Source organism: Schistocerca piceifrons, chromosome 1 (genome assembly GCF_021461385.2).
Source record: "Schistocerca piceifrons isolate TAMUIC-IGC-003096 chromosome 1, iqSchPice1.1, whole genome shotgun sequence".
Lineage (NCBI taxonomy): Eukaryota > Metazoa > Arthropoda > Insecta > Orthoptera > Acrididae > Schistocerca > Schistocerca piceifrons.
The window spans coordinates 469167267-469173984 of NC_060138.1; the positions used below are offsets into that span (position 1 = coordinate 469167267).

Sequence of the window (6718 nt, forward strand, 5' to 3'; positions counted from 1 at the left end):
ACATTTTCTGACGCGCCAAAGCAAAATGTGATGAATTCAGCGTTAGTGATGAGTAGATCTACGCCTATGACAAAAAGTGCACATGTGGTGTCAGACCCTTTTTATGGCAATATACCACCCAATGGTGTATACACCCAAATGTTACCTGATGTGAAGCTCCTAAAGCACCAGCAGTTACAAGCCTTCTGTCCAGAGAAGAAAACTGTTAACCCCGTCGTTTTCATTCACGGGTTAAGAGGTGTTTTACCCCATGCATGGACTGATGCGCAAAAGATTTCTTTTGTTGCTGGCTATGTACAAGGGGAAGGTAGTTTATGGTGCTCGGATATTATGGAAACCTCTGGCACCTATGAGGATTTTGAGCAAGCATTCTTGAGTAGGTATTGGTCTAAGGGAATTCAAAAACAACTGAAAAAAGAGGTTTATAATCCAGAATCATTTTCAGTCAAGAGTGGGAACTTGCATCATTACTTTGAGAAGTACCTGAATAAAAATATATATTGCGAGACTCCAGTCCCACAGGTGGATATTTTGAAGATTATTAAGGCAAAGTTACTGGTCAAGATACATGAAAAACTCCCAAAGACAATGTTGAATACTTTCTCTCTGTCGTTGACACCATCAACCTATTAAATGAAGACTTAAGAGCTAAAAATCAGGGGAATGGGTCCTCTACTAGTGTAAACAAGAACTTTGCATACCACTCAAGACCGAGGGGCAATAATAATAGTAGAGTGTACAGCAGAGCTCAGGCTTCCAAGCTCAGCATAACAAACAACAGCTGAATGGCAGCCAAATATTGAATGCCAAAACAGTGCAGTTACAGCCTTGCTGGGTGAAAAATAAATCTAATGGGCAAAGATTCAGTCTGATGCAAACCATGAATCAAAATAACCACAACCAACATAGTCAGAATAATCAGCAGTTCCACAGGAATAATCCAAACTGGCAACCACAAAATATTAACCAGTAATCTCCAAATACAGATGACTGGAGAGAGTAACCACCAGTGATTACGGATGTCACTGATGAACCCAGACTCCATGTGTTAAACTAAAGACACCGTATTGTGCCCTGGAGAATTGGTTGGGTGTGATGTAAGGGGCTCTGGCAAGAGAGTTGTCATGTTCCAATGCAATGACAGACAGAGATTAGTAGATGAACTTACGCATGACGTCCAGCATTGTATGACCAAGAGCATGACCATTCCTATACTGGTGATATATGCAGCAGTCTATGGCCAGAGATTAGTAGATGAACTTACGCATGACGTCCAGCATTGTATGACCAAGAGCATGACCATTCCTATACTGGTGATATATGCAGCAGTCTATGGCCATGCCATTAAAGTTATTCTTGATACAGTAGCAAATGTGAATGCAATCTCCACAGCACTGTTTGAGATGCTGACAAGACACTGGAAACTACCAGTCTTTCCTCTGAAAATTGTGAAGTTATAGGTTCAATCAGTACCAGGGCACAAAAGGTAAAGATACAGACTGTTATTGAATTAAGAATAGGAAATGTAGCAAATTTATTCACGTTCCTAGTAATAAATAAATTAATAGAAGACTGTATTTTGGGTATTGAGAGTATCTGGGAGACAGACGTGAAATTAGACTTCTTTTCAGGCTGTGCCTCTTTTAAGATTGATGATGAGAATGTGTGTATGGAGCTGATCAGAGAAGACTGTAGCCATGGAAGATATTGTTGGAGTTCAACAATTAAGCTTGTAAGGTGTTTCATGAATAGTCGGAGATCAAATGCAGAAGAGGTTTATCAAGTATGCACAGTAACTGATGTTATATCTCAAAAGATGTCTTAATCTGTATGGACAATTGACAGTGAAAACAACTGACTGACTTATTGAAGCAGAATATCGATGTCTTTAGCAAACAGCCAGATATAGTGAAAGGCTATGTGTGTAATTTAGAAGTGTACCCACATAGTACCTATTGCAAAAGTTTTTATCCTGTACCTTGGTGACTTCAATGATCTGTTGATGAAGAATTGCAATGAATGTTCAATTGGAGTATCCAGGCATTGGTTGCTGTTTCAGGACCTGAAGCGTGTAGTCAACTTACACTTTTTGTTGATGATGTTCTCATTCCTACATGGGAAGAACACATTAACCTCTTGGCCAAAGTCATAAATGCATTTAGTGAAGCAGGCATGACAGCTAACGTGCAAAAATCTGATTTTTCACTGCAACACATCCATTTCCTCAGGCATATAATAGACAATAAGGGAATAATGCTGGATTCAGCAAAGTTGAGTGCCATCAAGAATTTTCCCACCCCATCAAACAAGAAGCAGTTAAAATCTTTCATAGTAATGACGACCTTCTATAGGCAAATTTTAAACAAATAGGTGATGAATGCAGAGCCCTTACACCAGCTTCTACAAAAAAAAAAAAAAAAAAAAACATACCATGGAGGTGGACAGATGACTGCGAAGTTGCATTCCAGCTCATCAAAGACACTCTTGCAGATGCAAAATTGTTGCACCACCCAGATATGACTTTGGCATTTCGTTTGATGACTGATTCATCAAGCATGGTTTAGGTTGCTGTTTGTTTCAAATCAAGGGCATTAATACTAAGCCTATGTTCTGTCCATATCTTAGACAAGTTGAGTTTTATCAAGTTGCAAGCACTCCTACACAGCTGCAGAATTGGAAGCTTTGGCAGTTAGTTGTGTGGGTGTTTGGAAAATTCCACTATTATTTGTTTGGAGCATGCACTACTGTGTACTGTGATCATCAAACTCTCACGTTCTTACAACAATGCAACCTACTTCATGCTCATCTATCACACTGTGGCTTTACATGATTATAAATTCATAGTTGTATACATAAGGGTACAACATAATCGAATTACAGATGCTTTATCTAGACTACCTGAAGGTTTGGAGAACATTACCACTGTGGAAAATGAGGAGAAGCAACATAGGATCTTGCTGATGAAAGATTTGGAATCCAAGAGATATCATTTATACATGTGTAGTAACCTGTATGTCCTCCAGAAACGAGATGATCATTCGTCTATAATTCTGAATAAGCTGAGTCAGCCACAGGCAACGGCCTTGCCGCAGTGGATACACTGGTTCCCGTGAGATCACCGAAGTTAAGCGCTGTCGGGCGTGCTCAGCACTTGGATGGGTGACCATCGAGGCCGCCATGCGCTGTTGCCATTTTTCGGGGTGCACTCAGCCTCATGATGCCAATTGAGGAGCTACTCGACTGAATAGTAGCGGCTTCGGTCAAGAATACCATCATAACGAGCGGGAGGGCAGTGTGCTGACCCCATGCCCCTCCTATCCGCATCCTCTTCGGAGGATGACACGGCGGTTGGATGGTCCCAATGGGCCACTTGTGGCCTGTAGATGGAGTGGTTTTTTTTTTGAGTCAGCCACACTAAGGGCACCTCCAAAGAGTTTTCAAAGCAGTTGATCATATTTTGTTCTGCAGAAGGTCTGATACTTCAGATAAGTAGTGTGTATGCATGACAGAAGATTACATGGAAAAGCTCATACTGCACACTCACTATGTTTGGGGACATTTTGTCATACTTAAATGTGCAAGTAAGATAGATAGCTATTGTTACTTTTCAAATATCAGGAGTAGGGTTCAGCAGGTTTTGAAGAAATACAAAGTTTGACAGCTGACTGAGCCTTGTAACAAAGGTACACAAAATGAGATGCACTCCATCATTCCACATAAGCCCTTACATCTAATCTCTGTAGACATCTATGGGCCAGTTCCGAGGGCAAGAGGAGGTAGTAAATACAAAGATGTATTTTTGGATACGTTTTCTAAGTATGTAATGTTGTACCCAATTCGATCAGCTACCAGCAAATCCATTATCAAGAAATTGTTTTCTGATTTTATTCCATCTGTTGGGAAACCAAGAACAATTCTAACAGACAATGCAACAATTTTCATGTGCTATGCTTGGAAGAAGGCTTTACTGGAAGCAAATATTACATATGTCATAACGTCATGTTATAATCCCAGAGCGTGTCCCATCAAATGTGTATTTAGAGAGTTAAACCGTTTTATGAGAACCTACTGCTCAATGATGCAAACCAAGTGGATTTTTTCTGTTGGAAGACTTCACTACAATTGTAAATAGCCTACTGCATACAACTACTGGTTATACTTTGGAACAATTGCTAGTAAATACCAAAGAAAATAATGAGTGTGTGCAAGCATTACCGAAGATATCCTGAAATAGGATCTCATGGGAAGAAAAAATTCACAATGCTTACCTCAACATGAAAGAGAAAGCTCTTATGACAGAAGAGAAATGACGAGGGATTAAAGAGAAGCCAATATTATAATTTTGGAGATTTGGTACTATTGAGATCTCACTCAAGATCTTCACTTCTGTAGAAGAGGGCAAAGAAGTGGCAAAGAATATGTTATTATAAAACTGCCACTCCAGGTGCAGATCTTTGGCATATCCAAAGACGTTGAAAATAAAGGGTTTATACCCTCATAAGGATTTTAAAATGTTCTATAAATAATTCTGTGTACTTTTTTTATATGTATGTCATGATCTGTGTAACTATATGATCTGTAAATAGGAGTTATTTACATTATGTAATTTGTTTCCTACGATATGTGTTGATAATATATCACCATTGTGTGCAATGAACTGGTGTTCTAAAATGAGTGGACTTTCAATACAGATGTAGGGATATAACTGATTCATTTATGGTTACTTTCACCATGCTTGACTTTCTTGTCAATTGTCAGTACTTGCAGGATAATCTGCATGTTGTGTTGTTGTGGTCTTCAGTCCTGAGACTGGTTTGATGCAGCTCTCCATGCTACTCTAACCTGTGCAAGCTTTTTCATCTCCCAGTACCTACTGCAACCTACATCCTTCTGAATCTGCTTAGTGTATTCATCTCTTGGTCCCCCTCTACTATTTTTACCCTCCACTCTGCCCTCCAATACTAAATTGACGATCCCTCGATGTCTCATAACGTGTCCTACCAACCGATCCCTTCTTCTAGTCAAGTTGTGCCACAAACTTCTCTTCCCCCCAATCCTATTCAACACTTCCTCATTAGTTATGTGAGCTACCCATCTAATCTTCAGCATTCTTCTGTAGCACCACATTTCGAAAGCTTCTATTCTCTTCTTGTCCAAACTATTTATCGTCCATGTTTCACTTCCATACATGGCTACACTCCATACGAATACTTTCAGAAATGACTTCCTGACACTTAAATCAATACTGGATGTTAACAAATTTCTCTTCTTCAGAAACGCTTTCCTTGCCATTGCCAGCCTACATTTTATATCCTCTCTACTTCGACCATCATCAGTTATTTTGCTCCCCAAATAACAAAACTCCTTTACTACTTTAAGTGCCTCATTTCCTAATCTAATTCCCTCAGCATCACCCGACTTAATTAGACTACATTCCATTATCCTTGTTTTGCTTTTGTTGATGTTCATCTTATATCCTCCTTTCAAGACACTGTCCATTCCATTCAACTGCTCTTCCAAGTCCTTTGCTGTCTCTGACAGAATTACAATGTCATCGGCGAACCTCAAAGTTTTTATTTCTTCTCCATGAATTTTAATACCTACTCTGAATTTTTCTTTTGTTTCCTTTACTGCTTGTTCAATATACAGATTGAACAACACCGGGGACAGGCTACAACCCTGTCTTACTCCCTTCCCAACCACTGCTTCCCTTTCATGTCCCTCGACTCTTATAACTGCCATCTGGTTTCTGTTCAAATTGTAAATAGCCTTTCGCTCCCTGTATTTTACCCCTGCCACCTTTAGAATTTGAAAGAGAGTATTCCAGTCAACATTGTCAAAAGCTTTCTCTAAGTCTACAAATGCTAGAAACGTAGGTTTGCCTTTCCTTAATCTTTCTTCTAAGATAAGTCGTAGGGTCAGTATTGCCTCACGTGTTCCAGTGTTTCTATGGAATCCAAACTGATCTTCCCCGAGGTTGGCTTCTACTAGTTTTTCCATTCGTCTGTAAAGAATTCGTATTAGTATTTTGCAGCTGTGACTTATTAAGCTGATAGTTCGGTAATTTTCACATCTGTCAACACCTGCTTTCTTTGGGATTAGAATTATTATATTCTTCTTGAAGTCTGAGGGTATTTCGCCTGTTTCATACATCTTGCTCACCAGATGGTAGAGTTTTGTCAGGACTGGCTCTCCCACGGCCGTCAGTAGTTCCAATGGAATATTGTCTACTCCGGGGGCCTTGTTTCGACTCAGGTCTTTCAGTGCTCTGTCAAACTCTTCACGCAGTATCGTATCTCCCATTTCATCTTCATCTACATCCTCTTCCATTTCCATAATATTGTCCTCAAGTACATCGCCCTTGTATAGACCCTCTATATACTCCTTCCACCTTTCTTCTTTCCCTTCTTTGCTTAGAACTGGGTTTCCATCTGAGCTCTTGATATTCATACAAGTCGTTCTCTTATCTCCAAAGCTCTCTTTAATTTTCCTGTAGGCAGTATCTATCTTACCCCTAGTGAGATAGGCCTCTACATCCTTACATTTGTCCTCTAGCCATCCCTGCTTAGCCATTTTGCACTTCCTGTCGATCTCATTTTTGAGACGTTTGTATTCCTTTTTGCCTGTTTCACTTACTGCATTTTTATATTTTCTCCTTTCATCAATTAAATTCAATATTTCTTCTGTTATCCAAGGATTTCTACCAGCCCTCGTCTTT

At 39.6% G+C, this 6718-nt stretch overlaps 1 pseudogene; it reads left to right on the plus strand.

Moving 5' to 3' along the window:
* The first annotated feature begins 3073 nt into the window (after positions 1–3073).
* Positions 3074–3191, plus strand: LOC124728599 (annotated as a pseudogene).
* The last annotated feature ends 3527 nt before the right edge of the window (positions 3192–6718 follow it).